At 52.2% G+C, this 22476-nt stretch overlaps 1 protein-coding gene and 1 pseudogene across 1 annotated transcript in view; both read right to left on the bottom strand.

Moving 5' to 3' along the window:
• SBK1 (SH3 domain binding kinase 1) overlaps positions 1-18824 on the bottom strand; it is a 54113-nt gene extending 35289 nt beyond the window's left edge. Inside the window, exon 1 of the mRNA XM_036303173.1 lies at positions 18048-18824. The gene's annotated coding sequence lies outside the window, so the exon portion shown is untranslated. The remainder of the gene's footprint in view (positions 1-18047) is intronic.
• On the bottom strand, positions 3036-4270 carry LOC118652910 (annotated as a pseudogene).
• Positions 18825-22476: the final 3652 nt, after the last annotated feature.

Here is a 22476-nt window from a genome sequence, read left to right as displayed (position 1 = left end):
TCCTTCCTTCCTTCCTTCCTTCCTTCCTTCCTTCCTTCCTTCCTTCCTTCCTTCCTTCCTTCCTTCCTTCCTTCCTTCCTTCCTTCCCCTGGGTTCTGTCTTCTCTCTCTGTCTTTCTGTTTCTCTCGCCCTGTTCACTCCCTGATTCAACAGGGGAAGACCACAACATCCCCATCAGCTCATCTCCAACCCGGACATGCGCCCCTTTACCAGCTGCTCCCCAAGACCATGTTCTCTGGTCAGCCACCCCCTCCCATGCCAGCCCCTGTGCCTTCTCGTTACTCCCCCGACCATCTCTTTCTCTCTGTCAGAGCATGGTTCTGTCTTCAACCGTGTTTCTCAAACTCTGCTCCATGTTATAAATGTAGCTTTAAAAACCCTGATGCCCAGGCCACACCCAGAGCAAATAAACTTGTCTCATCTCATTGTCCTTAGCTATTTGGGGCACAGACCTCAGCGGAGAGGATGGCGCTGGTCTCGGGCAGCCTACAGCAGGCCTTGCGGCTCCCTGACCGCGGCTCCCAGCTCATACCCAGACAGAATTACCTCACCCCACTCCCTGAGGTCTCTATTTTTGTCCTCCTCTATATCCCTGTTCATCCTCTCTCTTTTTTTTTTCCTTTTTAAAATATATTTTTATTGATTTCAGAGAGGAAGGGAAAGGGAGAGAGAGAGAGAGAAACATCAATGATGAGAGAGAATTATTGATTGGCTGCCTCCTGCACACCCCCTACTGGGGATCGAGCCCACAACCCGGGCATGTGCCCTTGACTAGAATGGAACCTGGGATCCTTCAGTCCCCAGGCCAACACTCTATCCAGTTAGCCAAACCACTAGAGTCCTGTTCATCCTCTTCATCACTCACTCTGGTACCCACATGCAACAGCTCTTTGACCTCATGGAGACCCCCATTCCACTGCCCCCATCGCTTTCTTACTGCTCACCAACCACCTTCTGCCACTACTGTCCACCTCCAGCCGCTGGGGTTCTGCCCACCATCACCCCAGCCGCCCCCTGGAAACCCCTCCTGCCTGGCAAACCACCAGCCATCCCGCTCGCTGCTTACACTGAGCGAGCCAGCACCGCTCAGAGCGTCCACCCCAGGCTGGACTGTCCCCTCCGATGCGCGGTCTGAAGGGGCGCTCACTGCCGCCCCACAGCCCTCGATGCCAGCAGTTGCTTTTCCCAGTCTCTGGCCGCGCTTCTCACTTTAATTTGCCTGTGAATCTCCTAGGGATCTCCGGGAAGCCCGAGCTTCTGCTCACCTGACCAGCCCGCAGCTGGTGCCTGTGCTGCCGGCTGGCGCACCCCACTCTGCGTGGCAAGGTGTGGGATCTCCCTTTCCCACCTTCTCCTCTCCCCTCACACCTGGCTCCCCCTTCGCTGAGGAAGCCTGGATCAGATGCAGTCCCACGGCCTCCCTCCGGCATCAAAGCACAGACCCACCGAACTCCTCACACGCCCCGGGCTCCTCCGGAGGCCAGGCCGGCCCCTCCCCTGCGTTTGAAGGGACCTTGTTTCTTCAGGACTCCCCTCACTCCCCACGCACTGTCCTCCTTCTGTCCCAGGACCACCCCCACGGCACCTCCACCTCCGCCTTCGATGCCCCCGCCCCCGCAGGGCAAAGCTTCTGCGGGAGTTGCCTCCTGCCTCTGCTCTGCCACCTCCCGTCTCTTGCTCTGATGGTCATCTCCTTCCGTAAATGCGGTTTTAATATTTATCTGAGTTAAACATGCCCATAGCTTAGGATCAAGAAACACGGGCAGCCCTCACTCCCATTTCCCACTTCTTAGAGACAATCAGTTTAACTCTTAGTAATGGTCGCCTCTGTGTGTCCTGCACGGCATGTTTACATCGCTTCTTTCCAGTTTAGGCCTCACCTACCCATGTCCCACTTTGAAAGATGCAGTTGACTCCCTCCCCCTCCCCCCTTCTTTATTTTTTTTTTCCAAAGATACTTTCATTGATTTCAGAGAAGAAGGGAGAGGGAAAGAGAGATAGAAACATCAATGACGAGAGAGAATCATTGATTGGCTGCCTCCTGCATACCCCTTACTGGGGGATGGAGCCCACAACCCAGGCACGTTCCCTTGACCAGAATCAAACCCAGGACCCTTTAGTCCGCAGGCTGACGCTCTATCCACTGAACCAAACAAGCTATAGCCACGCCCCGCCCCCCCCCCCCCCTTCTTATTTTTCCGCCCTCCCATTGCAGTTGCATCATATTATTGGTAAGGTTGGGAGTGCTTACACCTTGTGGGAACATTATTTACAGCCTTTTGTGAAATACTATGATTTCTTTTTTTGTCTCCCTTTCCATAATAGACTCTATTTTTAGAGCATTTTTAGGTTTACAGAACAATTGAGCAGAAAGTGCATCTATAGCCTCATCTCCCAGTTTCCCTATGATGAACGGTGTGATCGCTACACTTGTTACAACTGACAAACCAATACCAATGGCCTGTAATTAACTGAAGCCCATAGTTACACAGCGCTCACTCTGAGTGTGAATTTCATGGGTTTTGACAGATGCAAAGTGTCATGGACCTGCCATTACAGGACCATACAGAACAGTTTCACAGCTCTACAAATCCCCTTTTCCTCCCTCTCTCCCGCCCTTCCTGTAAGCCCTTGGCCACCACTGATCTTACTGTCTCTATAGTTTTGGCTTTTTCAGAATGGATGTTGTTGGAATCATACAGCCTTTTCAGATTGGCTTCTTTCACTCAGCGATACCCATTTAAGGTTCTGTCGTGTCTTTTTGTGGCTTAACAGCTCATTTCTTTTTTTGTTTTTGTTCGTTTGTTATAAATACATGTGTTTGGTGAGTGAGGGTGACAGAGGGTGGAGACGCCATACAAGCTGGTACAGGCTCGGGGGGTGAACAACACAGGGATTCAGACAGTCTGGCCAGCAGGGCAGCCGGGCAGCACTCTGGGGCAGTAACACTTGGCTGTTGGGGTGCCGGCAGGGGTCCTGTCCGGAGGAGCAACCTGGCCCGAGGTCCTGGGCGGTGTGGTCAGCGGCATCTGGGCTCAGCTCACATCATTCAGGGCCTCGCGGGCAAACTCAGGCAGGACGAAGGCCGCCGGGTGCACGTCAGAGTTGCAGTACCTGAGCTGCCTCTGTTCCACCTGCTTCTGCCTCAGCTCCTGCACCGGCACCTGGACTTGGTGCGGGGCTTTCTCTGCTCAGCGTGAAGCCGACCTGGCCCCGGGAAGAGCCGCCTGCAAAAGTGCCGCATGTCCCTGATGAGGCCCAGGTGCAGCCACCGGCACCCACCGGGGCCCCAGCGGATCCCGTCCTCCTGTGCGCTGTCTTCACAAGCTGGTGATCCGGCTCCTTGAAGAGGCTCTCGGCAGGGCCCCTGGGGTCCAAGGACTTGGTGATGATAACATTGGAGGCGTCTGGTTCTGTTTCATGAACTCAAAACCTTCGCCCACGTGGAGGCTCAGCTTTGCGCTGGAGTAGCCAATGGCCATGCCGGGCAGGATCTTCTTAGGGACTTGAGTGACAACCCCGTCAGTCTCGCCCTGGATGCCGGACTCCACAGGGGAATGCTTCACCCCCTCCCGCAGGACACCCCCGCCCCACCCGCATGACCAGCACCTTGAGTGCGTTGGGGTGGCTGCAGAGCGGCTGGCTGGCTATCATCTCCGGGTGGGGAACTCGCCCCTTTCCGTGCTCTGGGTGACCCCATCCAACACCTGCACGCTGCCTTAGCTCTTGCTGCAAAGGCAAGGATATCCTGGAACCGCGAGCGCAGGGACAGGGCCCGGCCCGGCCACAGGCTGCACATCTCGGGGAACCAGCCCTCGCGGGTGGCAGCGGGGCCGGAGGAGACGGGGCCTTGGGGACCAGGCTCCTTGAGGGGCGCGCTGGTCGGGGCCGGGGGCGCGGGATGCGGACTGCAGGCCGCCTGGAGCCACAGCACAACTGGACCAGCTGCACCTGCCGCCCAGGCCGCAACCTCGCTCATTTCTTTTTATTGCAATTATATGGGTGTACCATAGTTTTTTTTGGTGTTTTTTTAATCCATTCACCTATTAAAGGACATATTAGTTGCCCCCAAGTTTTTGGTAATTATGAATAAAACTGCTATAAATATTCATGTGCAGGTTTGTGTGTGGACATGTTTTCAACTCATTTGGGTAAATACCAAGGAATGCTATTTCTGGATCCTCCGGGAAGACAAGCTCAGCTTTGTGAGAAGCTGACTGGACCATGTGTGCCCCACCAGCAGTGACAGAGAGTTCCGGCTGCCCACATCCTCGCCAGCATCCTCACCAGCCATTCTAATAGGTGTGTAGTGGTATCTCATCTCATTGTTGTGTTAATTTGCTTTTTCTCTAATGACATATGATGTTGAGCATTTTAAAATGCTTGTTCGACATTTGTATATCATCTTTGGTGAGGTGTTCAGATCTTTTGTCCATTTTTTAACTGGGTTGTTCATTTGCTTATTGTTGAGTTTTAAGAGTTTTTTTTGTATACTTGGGATAAGTCCTTTATCAGGTAAACAGTTTCTATCAGATCAGATGTTGTTTGTAAATATTTTTCTCCCATTCTATTTTGGCTTGTCTCCTCATGCATATTCTCTCTCTGTCTGTCTGTCTTCTTTTTTTAAATCCTCACTCGAGAATATTTTTTTTCATTGATTTTTAGAGAGAGTAGAAGGGAGAAGGAGAGACAGAGAGAAACACCAATGTGAGAGAGACACATCAATTGGTTGCCTCCCGCCAGGAGCCTGCAACCGAGGTACGAGCCCTTGACCAGAATCAAAGCCGGGAACCTTCAGTCCACAGGAAGAGGCTCTATCCACTGAGCCAAACTGGCTAGGGTGTCTTCTCATTCTCTTAAGCATGTCTTTTGCAGAGCAGGAGTTTTAAATTTAAATTTGTTTCCTTTTTCTGAACAAACGTTTTGTTTTCTTGGGTTTAATAACTTTGTAAAGGGGAGGGTTTGTTTTTCTATGTGTTTATGGCTAATTCAACCCACATTCTCTCCAAGTTGTATATAAATCTCTCAAAAGTTCAAATACATTAGGTATTCTATCAATTTCATCTCCTTGAGGAAGTCTTTTCTAGAACCTTCTGACTTATTCCAGTGTGAACTGCCAGCCCTCCAGGTCTGTTGTCCAGAAATGCTGCTCTGGGCTCCCTTTACCATCATGGTCACTTCTCTCTTGTGTTGGCTTCCCCCGTTTCTTTGTTTTTCCTGGAGCCATTCTCGAGTAGCTTTCTTAAGAAAGAGATACAATTTTTGAGCCCACATAAATCTGAGAAGTCCTTTTTCCTACCCTTGATTGATCCATGGGTTGGCCAAGTATGTAATCCTAGGCTGAAATTAATTTTCTTTTATACTTTTTAATACAGCTCCCGGATGTACTGGTTTCTAAGACTGTGGTTGAGAACTCTGATGAAATTTTGATTCTTGACCCTTTGTAGAATCTCGTGGCTGTTCTTGTTCTGACGTTCACTGGCGACTGGCCTTGTGTGGGTCTGCTGACACGCGGTGGGCCCTTCCAGTCTGAACATTCAGGTTCGTTCTGATAAACGTCTGAAATGCTTCCTTGTCTATTTCCTCTCCATTGTTTTCTCCGTTCTCCTTCTGGAACTCCTTTGTTGCGGTGTGAGGTTCCTGTGCTAATCTCCTAACTTTCTTACTCTTTCTTTCCTACCCCCACAGCGTGGCAGCCATGACGCCCCACGGGTTCTCCTTTCAAGACAGAACTTTGTCACTCAGCTGTGAGGACTGTGGTTGACCAACAGCTTTTGAGACCCACTACAGCCTTGCTACCAAGACCAAGGTCTTCTCGGGCAGTGCCAGCCAATGACTGAGCACAGTGGGGACACAGGGCCTGGCCATTTCTGCCCAATGTGGGGCTCCTCTAATGGACAGTCTTTGCTCTGGGGACCCCACTGGGTCGGCCAAGACTTTGTTGCTCTTCATCAAGGTCAGGCTCTCCCTCCTTTGTTTGTTCCACAGGTGTCAGAGGGTCTGAAGACTCTGCCTGCCAATCCTGTTTCCTCCTCCTTTATTTTCACAGGCATCGCCCTCCCCCCCAGGTCTCCTAGTGTCATCTCAGCATCTGTTTACTAGAGGATCCGAATGGACACGTCTTTCAGTTTTTGTTCTACTTTATGGAAAACTTCCTCAACTCTATCTTCTAATTCAGGGTCAGCATTTTTTTTTTTTTCCTTAAAGGGCCGAATGGTAAATATTTAAGTCCTTGCAGGCCAGTAGTTGGTCTCTGTCACAACTACTCAACTCTACCAATGTGAAAGCAGCCATTGAAGGACATAAAAAAATGGGTGTAGAGAGCCAAGATGGCGGCGTAGGTAAATGCTGGTACCTGCTGCCTCCCACAACCACATCAAAATTGCAAGTAAAATACAGAACAGCCATTTTTCAGAACTGCCTAATATCTGGCTGAATGGAAGTCCTACAAGTAGAGAAGTAAAGAAAGTACACTGAGACTGGTAGGAAAGGTGGAGCGTGGAACGGGCTGGGCCTATACCAGGGGTGGGCAAACTTTTTGACTCGAGGGCCACAATGGGTTCTTAAACTGGACCGGAGGGCCGGAACAAAAGCATGGATGGAGTGTTTGTGTGAACTAATATAAATTCAAGGTAAAAATCATTACATAAAAGGGTACGGTCTTTTTTTTTTTTAGTTTTATTCATTTCAGACGGGCCGGATCCGGCCCGCGGGCCGTAGTTTGCCCACAGCTGGCCTATACCAACATATGGCATTTTTCTCAATTGGGAAGGCTATCCCCACTGCAGAAGCCTCTCGTGAGAACCAAGGGGTCCCAGCCCCACACCATACTCCCAGCCAAGAGTTCCAGATCTGGGAAGAGAAGTCCCATAACCTCAGGCTGTAAAAACCAGCAGGGACTGTGGCTGAGTGACACAGAGGCCGCTGGAGACCCAGGCAGTGCCTCTGAAAAGGGCTTGTGCCCAGATTTACTTGGATTCAATTCCTCTGGGCTTCAATGCTGGGGCAATTGCTCAGAGGGGCGCGGGGGTTCCCAAGGACATACAGGGAAGAACTAGATTATCTGGCATCAGAGCAAGAACTCAGGGGCAGCTTTCTCCCAGACAGGGGTGCTCATAGGGGGTCATGGTTACTATGTTGACACCTTCCCCATCGCAGAGCTGACTGACAGCCATATCTGAGTCTTCGTCAGCATGGCTCACTCTGTTCATTCCACCTTGGTGATTCCCTGAGACTCCACCCCAACCAATTTGCAGCCCCACCAAAGTTGTTTGCAGTGGCTTTTCCATATGAATGGCCTGTCCTGACTCAGGCTTCAGACATGTCTAAAACCTCTCAAACAAGCAGCAGTTGGTATCAGTGTGCCCCATATCTACCAATAAAAATAAGAGGCCCAAGACCCAGCACTAGCGCCAACCTGCCTTGCTTCACAGCTTGGCCTGGCCTGGCCACTTCCAAGCCTAATACAAGAGCAGCCATCTACAGATTGCTCTGTAGCTGCTGCCGGGTGATCCCAGGCAATGGCTAACTTTGCACCACCCAGGAGGCTCCAGAGCCAGTGCACCGGTGGACAACTTCAGACCATACCAGATTACAACTCTACACATCCACAAGCGACACACTAAAGGACAGACTAAGTGAGCACCAAAACCCCACCGAAGCAAGTCCTGCTCCATGGGGGTGTCTCCTGCACAGCAGCTCCCCCACTGTAGTAGCAGCTGGTCCTCACAGCCAATTGGCCTCGAAGTCAATTCTTCTCAGTTACACCAACAGCAATCAAGGCTAAATACAACAAAACTGTGCACACAGCCCACACGGGGATGCACCTAGAAAGATATCTCCACTGCAGAGGCCTCCTTAGGTGCCCACCTCAGGTGACTGGGTGGGGGGGGGGGGGGTTGAGCCACTGGGCCCTATAGGGCACCTACTACACAAGGCCACTCTACCAATTCCAGGAGACATACAGCTCTACCTAATATATAGAAAGAAACACAGGGAAGCAGCCAAAATGTGGAGACAAAGAAGCATGTCACAAATGAAAGGAATGGAAGAAAGCAAACTACTGGATACAGAGCTCAAAACAATGGTTATAAGGCTGCTTAAGGATCTTAATAAGAGCTTCAAGGCACTTAGTGAAACTTTCAAGAATCTTAATAAGAATTTAAGACATGAACAAGGTCCAGTCAGAAATGAAGGATACACTAATTGAAATGAAGAATAATTTACAGGGAATAAACAGTAGAGAATGCTGAGAATCAAATTAATGACTTGGAACATGAGGAAGCAAAAAATACCCAATAAAAAACCAAAAAACAAAAAACACCTAATCAGAAGAGCAAAAGAATAAAAAAATATGAAGATAGTGTAAGGAGCCTCTGGGACAACATCAAGCGTACCAACATTTGCATTATGGGGGTGCCAGAAGGAGAAGAGAGAGAGAGAGAGAGAGAGAGAGAGAGAGCAAGCTATTCAAAACTATCTGAAGAAATAATGTCAGAAAACTTCTCCTACCTGGTGAAAGAAAGAGACTTACAAGTCCAGGAAGCACAGAGAGTCCCAAACAAAAGGAACCCAAAGAGGACCACACCAAGACACATCATAATTAAAATTCCAATGGTTAAAGTTAAAGTTAAAAGCAGCCAGAGAAAAGCAGTTAATTACCTATAAGGGAGCACCCATATGACTGTCAGCTGATTTCTCAACAGAAGCTTTGCAGGTCAGAGGGAGTGGCAAGAAATATTTAAAGTGATGAATAGCAAGAACCTACAACCAAGATTACTCTACCCAACAAAGCTATCATTTAGAATTGAAGGTCAGATAAAGAGCTTCACAGACAAGAAAAAGCTAAAGGAGTTAATCACCACCAAACCAGTATTGCATGAAATGTTGAAGGGTGTTCTTTAAGAAGAGGGAGAAGAAGAAGAAGAAGAAGAAGAAGAAGAAGAAGAAGAAGAAGAAGAAGAAGAAGAAGAAGAAGAAGAAGAAGAAGAACAACAACAACAACAACAACAACAACAACAACAACAACAAAATGGCAATAAATATATATCTATTAACAATTGAATCTAAAAATCAAAATAAATGAGCAAGGAATCTAATAACAAAATAAACATGAATAAAATAGAACCAGAGGCATGGAAACATGGAACAGACTGACGAATCTCAGAGAGGGAGCGGGGCAGGAAGAGATTAACTAAAGATCTTATATGCATATATGCATTACCTATGGACACAGACAATAGGGTGGTGAAGGCCTGGGGCAGGGCAGGAACCCAGTGGAGAGGGCAACAGAGAGAAAAAAAGGAGACATTGTAATATTCTCAACAATCAAGATTAAAAAAAAAACACCCAAATGGGTGTAGCTGTGTTCCAATAAAACTTTATGTAAAAAGCAGGTGAAGCTGGATTTGGCCTGCAGGCTGTAGTTTGCTGACCTATTTTATTTTTTTTTAAGAATGGTTTATTGATTTTTAGAGAGAGAGAGGAAGGGAATGGGAGAGAGAGAAAGAGAAACATCAATGGGCCCACAACTGGGGCATGTGCCCTGACAGGAAATCCAGTAACCTCCTGGTGCAGGGGACGATGCCTAACAAACTGAGCCACACCAGTCAGGGCTGCTGACCCCTTTTAAGTAAGTTTGCATTTCTGCTGGGATATTATCTAAGTCTAAGAACATTTTTGTTTTGTTTTGTTTATTCTCAGAGTGTTTCCCCCCCCCAAAACAGCATCTAATTTTTATTGCAAATGTGCCATATATCTTCCTAAGTCTGAATATAGTGATAATAGTTTTAAGTCCCCCCCCCCCCCCCGCATATTGTTTCCTCAAAATTCTGTTTGTTTTTGTTATATTGGAGGTTTTTCTCATATATTGATGACCCCTGGTCATCTGCTCATGTCTAAGAGATTGGAAGCATAGCGGTTGCCTCTGGTGGGGGAGGTGTTGACTGGGGCATGACGAAACTTTCTGGGGAGATGGAAATGTGCTGTATCTTGAGTGAGGTATGGGTTGCACAGGTGTACACAATTGCCAAGACTCATTATACGGACCACTTAAGACCTTTGCCTTTTCCTATAATTGATTAAGGAATATAAAAAACGGTTTATGAAAGAAGGCTGCTGAGTAGTCCTATGTGGAGGGTGGGAGGGCTGATTGATTCAGGGGCTCAATACAGAGAGTGGGGGTTGGGCTGTTTCGCTGGGAGATCTCTGATGCCAGCCTATTTAGGTATTCTCTTCCTGGCCAGTTGGACTCTGAAAGAGAACTAATACAAACAGGAGAAAACCCAACAATTTGGAGAAAACAGTAGGCAGGGAGAAGAAAACGAAAGCAAACAGGAAATGAAACAGCAGTAACAAAATGCTTGTTGTTCAAGAGACTGAAGGGACTAAATCCTGGAGTGCCCTGTCTGGAGAGTTTAGCCCTGACTTCACTGTCCGGGAGCCAGAGGGGAGGAGGCCCAGGTGATGTGAGGGCAGCGGGGGGCTTCCCGCATCCAGGATGGAGCAGTCAAATAAGCCGCTGGTGGGTCACAGGGCTGCCCCTCCCAGTTGTCCTGCTGTGTCCCGGGCTCAGAGACCCTGTTTTATCCTCTCAGGACAATGAACCTTCTGTCTTTGTTGGGGCGGGACAGCTGCCCAGCGGTGCGGAGTGGAGCAGGAAATCTGAGGATTAGAGCCCTTGGTGGACCAATCCTCTTGTTTTTGGCCCCAGCTTTGCTCCCACTTCCAAGGGTGCTTAGTTCATTAACACGGGCGCCTTTGGGGGTTTTGTGGGGTAAGCCCTGGTGCCCCTTCGCCTTTCTCACTCCTGGCTTAGAGTCCACTTCAGGGGCAGTGTCCTCAGACTGCTAAGGCACAGGCCACGTTCATCAGCCTTCCAGATTTAGGTGTTTGTTGCCAGTCCCTTTTCACGTCATTCTTTCTGATTCATACTGTGGTGGCAGAATCACGGCCCCCGAATGTCCGTGCTCTCATCCCCAGAACCTGTGTGTTGTGTTACATGGCAGGAAGGGGCTGAACGAAGTTGGTTCTACTTCTGGACTTTTCTTTATCAAATTAGTTTCAAACCGGCCAGCCTGCATTGGATTTTCTTTCTGATTTTTTCTTCCATTAAAAAATTTAAAAAATTATTTGAGAGAGAGAGATGGATGATGAGTCCCGCCTCATCACAGGAACCCTGGGGGTGGGGGGGGGGGGGGTGGGGAGTGCCTTTCCCAGCTGTGGTCAGAGGGAAAGATGTGAGGGGAGGAGGCGGGCCTGAGAGACGCCCTCTGCCGGAGGGAGGGCGTCATGAGCCAGGAGTGCGGGTACCCTCTGGAAAAGACAGACAGGGAGTCTCCCCTGGAGCCTCCAGAAATTCCTCCAGCAAGAGCTTCCTACAGTCGCCCTGCTAAAGTCCTGATTTTAGCCCAAAGAGACCTGTGCCGAACTTCTGACATGAGGTCTTTAAGATGATACATTCGTTTGATTTTAAGTAGCTAAATTTGTGATAATTTGCTATGGCAGCAACAAAAGACTAATATACAGTTGCCCCCCACCCCCCTTTTCCAGGGGGGACACATTCCGAGACTCCCAGAGGCTGAAACCGCAGATCATACTGAACCCTATGTCTGCTATGTTTTTACCTATACGCACAGGGTGGGGCAAAAGTGGGTTTACAGTTGTTCGCAAGGAAAATAACAATAATTAACAAATCACAATACAAGAATAAACTCTGGCCCTGGCCAGTGTGGCTCAGGTGGTTGGGCGGCGTCCTATGCACGGGAAGGTTGCTGGTTCCATGCCCGGTTGGGGTGTGCAGGAGGCAAGCAGCCAAAGGATGTTTCGCTCTCACGTCAATGTTTTTTTGTTTTTGTTTTTCTCTCTCTCCCTTCCCGGCTCTCCAGAAATCAACAAAAAATATTTATTAAAAAAAGAATAAACTTCGTGATTTGTGCACTCACAACTGTAAACCAACTTTTGCCCCACTCTGTACATACCTATAAGGTTTAATTTATGTTAGGCATATTAAGAGATTAACAACAATCTATATATATAAAAGCCTAAGCCACCCAACAACTGAATGACTGGTCGACCAATCAACCAGTTGCTATGACATGCACTGACCACCAGGGGGCAGATGCTGAACGCAGGAGCTGCTCCCTGGTGGTCAGTGTGCTCCCACAGCCAACCTCCCGCAGTCTCTGCCCCTGGCCAGCCAACCTCCCGAGGTCCCTACCCCTGGCCACCTGTCCCCTTCCCCTGCCTCCCATCAGCCCCGATCACTTGCCAGGCTGAGGGACGCCACCCATGCATGAATTTGTGCACCGGGCCTCTAGTAACTAATAATAAAATAGAACACTTGTAACAATAAAAGTTATGTGAATGTCGTCTCTCTTTCTCTCCAGTAATTTTTATATTTTTCCGTCCACACCGGTTACTGACTGGGTGACCGTCCCGTACTTGCAGGAAATGGCCGCGTGTCCCTCGTGTCAGGGGAGTCCTTGCTGGAGCCTTCATAGGCGCACTGTTTTCTGCGGCAACAGGTCGCCATCACTCAGAGCACATTTTCCGCTCCTGTCGTCCACCCACAGAGGTCATGCCTTTTCCTCCCTAACGAGGCGTTTACCTCGCACTGTGGCTGTCACGTTTGCGGTTTGAGGTGCGACAGCAAAACCAGCGTGGATTTCTTTTTCTTTCAGTTTCACAAATAGAAAATTTGTTGTTACTGTGGATTTTAGCGACCTCAGCATACGATTTTTTTTCTTTCCTTATTAAGTCGAGAACTTTCACCTTTTCACTTAAAGGAAGCACTTTATGGTTTCTCTGCGGCAGATCTGAATGGCCAGCGTCGCTACTCTTGCGCTTTGGGCCACGATGAAGTAAAATAAGGGCGACTTGAACACAAGCACGGCGATGGGCGATGGAGCCTGATGGCGCTAGATTTTGTCATGCTCCTCAGAATGGAGCGTAATTTAAAACTTACAAACTGTTTTTTCCTGGAATTTTTCTTTTCTTTATTTATTTTAATCATTTATTTATTTATTATTATTATTATTTTAAAAATATATTTTATTGATTTTTTACAGAGAAGAAGGGAGAGGGATAGAGAGTTAGAAACATCGATGAGAGAGAAATATCAATCAGCTGCCTCCTGCACGCCCCCTACTGGGGATGTACCTGCAACCAAGGTACATGCCCTTGACCAGAATCAAACCTGGGACCCTTCAGTCAGTAGGCCAACGCTCTATCCACTGAGCCAAACCGGTTAGGGCGATTTATTATTTTTTTAATTGATCTGAGAGAGAGAGAAACACTGATGTAAAGAAACATTGATTGGTTGCCTCTCACATGGGCCCCTAACCAGGATCAAACCCGCTACCTGGGTATGTGCCCCTGACCGGGAATCGAACCCGCCACCTTTGGTGTACGGGATGACACTCAACCAGCTGAGCCACACTGGGCAGGGCTGGAATTTTTCTTTTAATACTTTCCGGCCGCAGTTGACCTCAGATAACTTATTGGTCAGAAAGTGAAACCGTGGATAGGGGGCTACTGCACGGACCTGAAATTACCCTCTCACTTCCTTTTAATGGGGACTTAGGACACAGAGAACTGAAATGTGTATTTCAACCCACCACCTTTAACCAGAAGCCTCCGCTCAGCCCTGCTCTTGTCTACACCCCCAGGAAACGTTCTTATCCAAGGCAATTCTGACTTAATCGGTCACTAAATCCACCCTGATTTCCTGACCGCTCAGCACCTTTGAAGTCCATTGCCCACCCCCTCTCTCCTCCCAGGACACCCTTCTCCTGGCTTCCATGACCGCCCACACCCCTGGCTCTCCTCCTACTTTGCCACCTGCTCCTTCTCCTCCACCCTCCTTGGCTTCTCCTTCAGGTGACCTCTACATCGCGGAGCTCCTCGGGGCTGGGTCCTGGGCCTCTCCTCTCCCCTCTCTCTCTAGTGTAACATCATGGCTTCCAAGGCCACCTTTGTGTCGTCTCTGGTAGTCTATCGCCAGCCAAGAGACCTCCCCTTTAAGGTCCAGACTCTTACTGTCAAGCCCCCCCTTGCCATCTTCTCTTGGACATCACATGCTTCTCAAGTTGGAAGCTTCCGTAGCAGGATTCTTGAGCTTCTCACCATGCCTCTTCCCTCTCTTGGGCCTCTCATCATCCAACCCAGGAACCCCAGATTTGTTCTCCATCCCCTTCTTCCTTAAACCATCAGCAAGTTCTGTCTCCTAAATGTATTTAGAAGGCATCTACTGCCTCCAAGGCCTGCCTTGGTCCAGGCCACCGCCACGCCCCCTCCACCATCACCATGACCTCCACACTGATTTCTTGTACTCACTCTGGCCCAGCTGCCATGGATTCTCCCCAGAGCTGCTGGAGTGATGGTTTAAAATGTCAATCAGGTTATATATCGCTTCCTGAACTTAATTAAAAGCCCCGAAAGGCTTCCCAATCCCATCCAGAGAAAAATCCATTTTCAAATGGTCCACAAAGCCTATGGGATCTACCCCTTCCTGTCTCCCCCCATCCACTGTGTCATTCACCCCATCATTCACTCTACCCTGGCCACACTGCCTGGATATTCCCTCACACTCACCAAACTAGCTGCCTCGAGGCCTTTGCACTCTCTGTTCCTGCTGGATGCTCTTACCTCCATCCTGCCTAGCTCCTTCTCATTCTTTTTCTTTTTCTTTTTTGTAATATATTTTTATTGATTTCAGAGAGGGAGAGGGGGAGTTAGAAACATCAATGATGAGAGAGAATCATTGATTGGCTGCCTCCTGCAGGCTCCCTACTGGGGATCCAGCCCGCAACCTGGGCATTGGAATTGAAACCCGGGACCCTTCAGTCCGCAGGCCAACGCTCTATCCACTGAGCCAAACCGGCCAGGGCCCTTCTCATTCTTTAGGTAGGAATAGCAATGTCCCCACCATCCTTCTGGTTATGTCTCTAACAGTGTGTTTGAATATTGGTGACCAGGTCCATTTATTTGCTTGCTTGTGTTTTCTTTGACTCCCCCTTTAATATAAGCCCCGTGAGAGCGGGGGTGGCATTTTCATTGCCCCGTTTCTAGTAGCTCACAGCGAGTGCTCAGTGAGACTTGTGGAATGAGGGCATGAATGCACACACCGGACACCTATTATATACCAGGTGCTTTCACGCGTACCAACTGTTTTCTGTGGTGTTTTACCCAAGAGCTCTGTGAAATGGTCACAAGTGGACTACATTCCCCAGTTTTGCTTACAATTAGCTGTTCTGGCTAATGAGTGTGGGCAGAAGTGAAGTGGGCCACTTCCAACTTTGGCTCATAAAAGTTTCACATGTGATCCCTGTTCTCTTTCTTATTCATCTTCCCTCTGGCTGCAGAGGGTGGTGACAGTCACAAGGTGGGTGGAGCTGGAGTCCCCAAAAGGCTGAGGGGGTAGAGTCTCCCCCAACCCCCCTAGACTTTGCACAAGCAGGATATAGGTTCTACCGAGCCAAGGCATTGTGAGTTCCAGGCGCATTTGTTACAACCTTAATGAATACCTCAAAGCACCTATGTAGGTGGCTGGTGAGCAGCGCTGTGGGTGATGCTTTTGCTGACAAGTTTTCATCAAAGGCAGCTGTGTTCTGTGGGCAGCTCCTCACAGCACCCAGGAGCCCAGGGCGCGGTGTTCACTCTCCATCACAGCACACGCATGGCATGCCATGTCCCTTGTGCTCACTCTCCATCGCAGCACACGCATGGCATGCATGGTGTGCCTTGTCCTCACCAGTCCCCTCCAGGGAAGTGCCTGGGCCATGTTCATCTCTGTGGCCTCAGCAGCCAGTCCCAGGAGGCCTCAGGGAAAGTTTGTTGAATCCACAAATGACTGAACTGGTCACCTACACCCCTCATCGCCTCTGTCCCTAAAAGTGCCTGAGAAAGCTCAACTATCTAACTTTGCAGAGGCCCCAAGAGAAGACATGATTTCCCCAGGGTCATAGGGAAGAGGATGCAGTGGAATCAGCATGCCCCACGGCGGCTAACATGGCAGCCCTACTGGGAGGGAATCCTGGCGCTGAGAGGAGGGGGTGGGGGGCAGGCTTAAGCCCCCAAGGTGACCCACCAACCCCTCTGCCCACTGGCCCTCCTCCGGGAGGGCAGAGCACTCTAGGGCCCCCTCCCCCCACCCCAGCAGCACGCCAGGCTCCTGCAGCCTCTGTGTTCACATCACTCAGTATTTTTAGCTTCACCACCTGGCACCTGTGGTCACTGCCTCTGCCCAGCCTGGCGGTGTCCTCTCCCTAGGACTTAAAGGGCTAGCATCTACCAGCTGGATAGTAGCCTGCAAACATAGGCCACCATGCTGCCAGTGCAGGAGGCAGCGGGGTCTTCCCCTATAAGGGGATCCCCAAAGTTGGAGGTGGGAGACGGGGGGTGGGGGGATGAGGGAGGAGGGCAGGAACTCATGGCTGCCTCTCATTCTCGGGGTTCCCAAATGCTGGTTTGCTCAAGCTGCTCACTGGGGGCTGATTAAAATTACACATCCATCTCCTCCAAGACCCGAGGCTGCAAAGTCGCCAGGACAGCGTGTATTTTTTAACAATCAACTCAGATGATTCTGATGTCCTGTCTCCCCATGTCATATTCATTCATTCATTCATTCATTCATGCATTCAACAAGCATTTTGAACTCCTACAATAAATATAGCGATGCTTTAGGGGTTCGCTGCTTTGGAGTTCGAGAAGCACTTCCGCACCTATGATCTGGCTTTCTGAGTCTCCTAACTTGGTCTGGACTATAAGACAGAGCAGCAGGGCTCCTGGGGTGGCCAGTCTTCCCTGACCCTGCGCACACTGCACCCACGCCTATCCAGGCGCCCAGCGCTCGGCCACACTGACCTGTTTGCTTGTCTGTCTCGCCCAGCAGGCTGTGACCCCGTGAGGGCTGGGCTCCAGCCCCATGGCACGCCCTGCCCTCTATGGGTGCTCAGTCACTGATGACCGTGGCAGGAGCATCCCCTCATTTCGCAGATGAGAAGACAAAGGCCCACAGCGGGAAACTTACAGACCAGGGGTCTAACAGAGATCCAGGGAGGAAGCGGCCCAGGCAGCAGGCGCCCACCCCCAGCCCCAGCTCTCCTGCAAAGGGCCGGAGGGGCACCTGGGCCGGCCCTGAGCCTGCCCTTCTCCCCACCCAGGGCAGTGCTGACTTAGGCGGTGAAGGAGGTGTGGGCGGGCTGGGTCACAGCAGAGGTGACCTTTGTCTTCCCTTTAGATTTGCTGTCCATCCTGGGAGCCTGAGGTCACAGGTTGGGTAATTCATTCCCTGCAAATGGGGGTGGAGAGAGCTGGCAATAAGGACAATGGTCCCTAGGGCATGAACTCTGACCTCGGCACAGTGCACAAACCCTATTCCTCATGGTGACATAGAAACCACACGTGCTCCCACAAACATGTACGTACACTCACAATCACACACTCACCCCCATATACCCAGTCACACACCCTTCACTCCCCTTGGTCCCCCCTCACACACACACGCATATACACACACAGATATTTCCACTCATTAATTAATTTAAAGAAGATTCAACCCTACTAGTGGTCGGTTCAGTGCAGGGAGTAAAGGTGACTCTCAGCTCCGGGTGGAGCTGGGCGTCCCTGAAGGACTTCCCGGAGGAGGAAGCATTGCAGCTGGGCCGGGATGGGCTGGGGAAGAGAAGTCTGGGCAGGGTTTCCCTGAGGGTGAGTGTAGGGAGCAGAGAGAGATGGGGTGGGTGGGGTCAGTTAGAACACACAGCCTCCGAATGCCCGACTGAGTGTCCATTTCATCCTGTGGGAGCTGGGAGCCAGGGAGGGCTCTGAGCAGGAGGGCCATGACCACATGGGAGAGAACAGAGGGTCCCGGTGGGTCCAGGACAGGGGAGAAAGAGGAGGGACAGGTGGGGGATCTGAGAGTCTGGTGCAGGGAGGTGGCGACGGATGGTAAGCAGTGGACCGAGAGACTCGGGCGCAGGCCTGCCAGGCCCCAGGGGCCCCAAGTCGCTAGTTCTGCCCACCCACTGCCCACCAGGGGCACTGACCTCTGCAGTGGGACCTCTTCCAGCAGCTCCTCCTCCTCCTCCCTGTGGAAGCAGATGAAGCAGAAGGCGGGCACATCCTCCGGCCCACAGCCCAGGGGCCAGGGGGGAGGCAGCTCCAGGACAGGGCAGGGGTGGCCGGTGGCCGGCTCGGCAGCATCCTCCACGGTCTGGGCAGGGGTCCCTGAGCCAGAGTGCTCCAGGGTCAGCAGCCTGCTGGCCTCGGGGCCTCGCGCCCGCCCCCCTGCCACCTGTGCCTTTGCACTCAGGTTGCCCGTCGCCTTGGTGGGTAGAAGAGCCCGGGGCTCTGTCCGACCGGGACTCCTGCCCTGACCCACAGGTCTTCCAGGTGCAGTGCTGGGCCTTGGGCGGCAGTGCCTGGACGCCCGCGCTCAGAGGGGCTCACTGTGGGACGAAAGTCCAGCAGGGCCCCGTGCTCTCAGCTGCCCACTCTGCTGCCGCCTGTCAGAGGCGAGGCTGGGAGGAGAGGCTCAGGTGTCCCGACCGTCTGTTCATCTGTCTGTCCAGGCGTCTGCTCCTCCCTGTGCAGCCAGCGTGGCAGGAGAGGTGGTTTCCCTAAGAAAGTTTGTTCTCCTGAAGTGGGTGGCACCGGTGGCCTCTAGGAGGGAGGGTCAGGACCCGCCGCTGAAGGTGGGAGAGGGCCGGGTGAGGCTGGCACAGTGCCCACACTGTCCCCTAGAGGAGTTCTGGGCCCTGGGGTCCTCGCTGGGCTCTGTCTCTGCCTAGACTGGAGCTCTCTCCCTCAGTCCCTGCTCCCTGCTCCCTCGGACTGGGAGCCGCTCTGGCAGACCGCTAGGCTGTGGGTATTAATAGCTCCACATTCTTGCTGAGAAGCCGGGAGGTTAACTCCTTCCCTGCCAGAGCTGTTGGGGTGGCGAGCTGGGAGAGCAGGTGGCCACGCCACCGAGCAGAGGGAAGGGCGTGGCCTCCGTTCTGCCCCCGACTGAACCTGGCCTGCCCCTCGAAGGACCCCCGGAAGCCACCTCCAGCATCTGTACCTCGGTCAGAGAGCCCAGGCCACTTGCACCCTCCACACATACTTCGGGGAGCCGGGTGAGGCTGGTGGCTCAGGGCAGCACCTCTGGGACTCTGGGGTGGGCAGGGCTCTGAGCTCCTGAGAGCGTCCCGGACGCCTCCACTCACACATCTCCCCTCAGCTCCCTGGGTTCCCCCTCCCCGCCCTTGCTCCCTTAACAGTCAGCATCACTGCCTCCGGGTCCAGTTACGTGGCCGGCTTCCCGTGGGGCCTGCCCTGATGTTCCGCACACAGCTCCCGCGGGACCCGGAGATGCACTGCACACAGCCATCTGTGCCGCTGGGGCGTGTGAGAGGGTGGGTGTGGGGGAATCCCAGGAGAAGCTGTTTGCTTGAAAATGTTTCTTGAGCATCTGCTATGTGCCAGGCACCCGGCAAGGAAGAGGGCAGACCCCACTCCTGCCTTCGTGGGCTGGGGCTCCTGGTGGGAGGCCCCTGGGGCCGCAGGCATCGACATGGTGCCCTGTGTGAATTAGGAACCAGTGCTCCCTCTGGGCGGGTGCAGCCTCCCACCCCGCACCCCCAGCCCCAACCAGCTTGTCTGGTGGATAGCAGGCCAGCTTTCAGTCCCACTCACCTCCTCTGCAATTTACAATTCGCACAGCCAGGGGTGTGGGAGGTATGCACGCCAGAACGGGCCTCTTCCCAGGGCTCTGAGGAGGAAGGACGGGTGGGAGGAGGATGGAAGTGGGAACGTGGGTCAGCAGAGGGGTGAGGAGGTGGGTGGGGTCAGCTGAGTTGTTGAGGCTGAGCACAGGGACCCAGGCAGATGGTGCGTGGGGGCTGGTTTCCAGGCCCTGCACCTTCAGAACTGTGACAGCGTGGGGAGGAGGGTGCCTTTTTCTAATTGGCCCACCCAGAGGGGTTCCTTATTTGAACTAGTCTCTCCAAAGGGGGTGACTTTTTCTGACTTGCACTAAGGAGTCCCCTAGGCTGGGCTGGGGTGATGACACAGGGCACTGGGGTCCAGGGTGGGCTCTGCTACAGACCTGCGTGCTTTGGGCCGGTCGCTGTCCCTCCCTGGAACCACAGACCTAGAGACTTAGAGGCCAGCGAATCCAACCCCTATGAGCCCAGGAAGGGCAGACCCTCTGAGGCCACGTGGGGACACACAGCAGAGCAGAGCGGCACTCCCAGCGCCTGTCAGTGCCGGCTCCATGCTCCAGGGCAGCCAGGATCATGTGCCTCAGACCTGGGGTTTCTCTGGGAAGAGGACAGGGGGCGAGAAGAGGAGTGGGCGTTAGGGGACCAGGAGGAGGGAGGGCAGGCCAGGCTGTGGCTCCCTGAGGTGGGAGAAGAGGGGTCAGGCTGCCCTAGGCCTCCAGTCACCCCTTGCCTTTCCCGGGGGCAGGGGCGGGGTTGTCATTTGCGAATGTTAATTATTCACGAAGCTGCTGTTGTGCCTGGTTTAATGCACGCTGATGGCCTTCTCTAGCTAATGGGGAAAATCAATGAGTTTTAATTCTCAGTGGCTGCGAAGCTCTGTCTGTCTCCCATTTGAGTGGCTGGGCCTGGTTTGGGCTGGGAGTGGGGCTGGAGGCTCAGACCCAGTTCCCAGGAGCCTGACACTCAACCTTTCCCTCTCCCACCCCTGACCCCCCGACTCCAGCCCGAGGAGGGATGATAAGAGTCAGCAGGCAGCTCCAAACTCTGCCTCAAGCATCTTGGAGAGTCTAAGTCCTTAAATCTCAGCCATTCACCTCCTGGTCCCTCCCCCAAAAGAGACCATGGCCCCTGCTGGCCCCTGCTGGCCCCTGCGTCAGACCTACGGCCAGAGGTGAGCCAGCAGAAGCAGCCCCACCAGGCTGGGAGGCTGAGTCAGGCCTGCAGCTCTTGGCTCTGCTGGTTTGGGGCCTGGAGGAGGCTGCCCTGCTCATTACGTGGCCGGCTCAGGCCCGGTGCAGACCTGGCTTGGGCATGGGGCGGAGCTGCCCAGGCCTCACTTTCCTGAAGAGCCTTTCATACTAACTGACATTGTTATACATTCAGTTATAGAGCCAGACAATTTCTCTGACAGGACTGAGACCTGGGAACATTCCTGGGGCATTAAGAGTGCGTCCCAGCCCAGACTCCCCTCTCCCGAGTTAACATCCTTATGAACCTGTAATTACCTTGTGAACAGAACACCTGTATCACACTGTGCATGTGTGTGTGTGTGCGTGTGTGTGTGCGTGTGCGTGTGTGCGTGCGTGTGTGTGCGTGTGTGTGTGTGCGTGCGTGCGTGTGTGTGCGTGTGCGTGTGTGCGTGTGTGTGTGTGTGTGTGTGCGTGCGTGTGTGCGTGTGAAAAGCATTAATCAGTCAGGCATAAGCACGTAAGACACACCGCGGTCCTCGTCATGCTGTTCTCGGGATTCTTAATGCTTCCAGAACACAGTGAGCCTCCAAGAACGGAAGAGGCCTGAGATGTCGTGACCTTGAGAGTCCCTGCTTGCTTCCCAAAGAACCCAGGCCTCCCCCATGGACCCAGGGCCCACGCCCGCTGTCTGCTGGGTTCCCAGCTAGTGCTGTGGCCTCCAGAACCCAGGAACCAGGGCACGGAGAATGGTGACTGCCAGGCCTCACATCCTGTCTACCCAGGCCCAGCCCTGGCCTCTAGACCTCCCCCCCCCCCCCCCCGCCCCAGGCCCCCACGGACACGGCCATCCCAGGCCAGATGAGGAGGTCCCGAGGCATGGCTTCCCAGTGGGGCAGGCTGGCTCGAGTCCGCTCCTTTCTTTTCTTTTCTTTTCTTTTTTAAAATCCTCACCAGAGAATGTTTTTCCATTGATTTGTTTAGAGAGAGTGGAAGGGGTGGAGAGGAGGGGAAGACAGAGAGAAATATCAAAGTGAGAGGGACACATCGATTGGTTGCCTACTGCACGTGCCCCGACAGGGGCCGAGGACAAACCTGCAACGGAGGTGCATGCCCTGGGCCGGGAATCAAACCCTCAACCCTGTGGGCAGACACTCTAACCACTGAGCAAACTGGCCAAGGCTTGGATCCCTTTCTGACATTTAATTTCCATGCTCCCCCACACTCCCTTCTTTTCTTTCTTGGGTTTAGGTGGGCAGAGGGCTTCGGTAATCCTTTTCCATTCACAGCACATTGCTATTCTTGGTCCATGCGGGGCCCCGCCCTTGTTTTCATTAATTTCTCTATTCCCTTTTACCCCCATGAATGGTGGGGGTGTGTGGGAGATGGCCCTTCTCGCTCTGGTAAGTAGGGTGCAGCCAAGCTGCTGTAACAAAGAGGCCCCACATTACAGTGGCTCAAACAAGTCTTCCGACAGATTACTTAGGACCATATGCCAAAAGTTTTATTTCAGGTTTGCCATGAGGAAGGAGGAAGGGACCATGCTGGTTGAAAGAGACCTTTCCCGCCCTGACTGGTTTGGC

The sequence above is a fragment of the Myotis myotis genome, unplaced genomic scaffold (assembly GCF_014108235.1).
Source record: "Myotis myotis isolate mMyoMyo1 unplaced genomic scaffold, mMyoMyo1.p scaffold_m19_p_35, whole genome shotgun sequence".
Classification (NCBI taxonomy): domain Eukaryota; kingdom Metazoa; phylum Chordata; class Mammalia; order Chiroptera; family Vespertilionidae; genus Myotis; species Myotis myotis.
The sequence above is the reverse complement of the archived record's forward strand: the minus strand, read 5'-3'. Positions and strand labels throughout refer to the sequence as shown.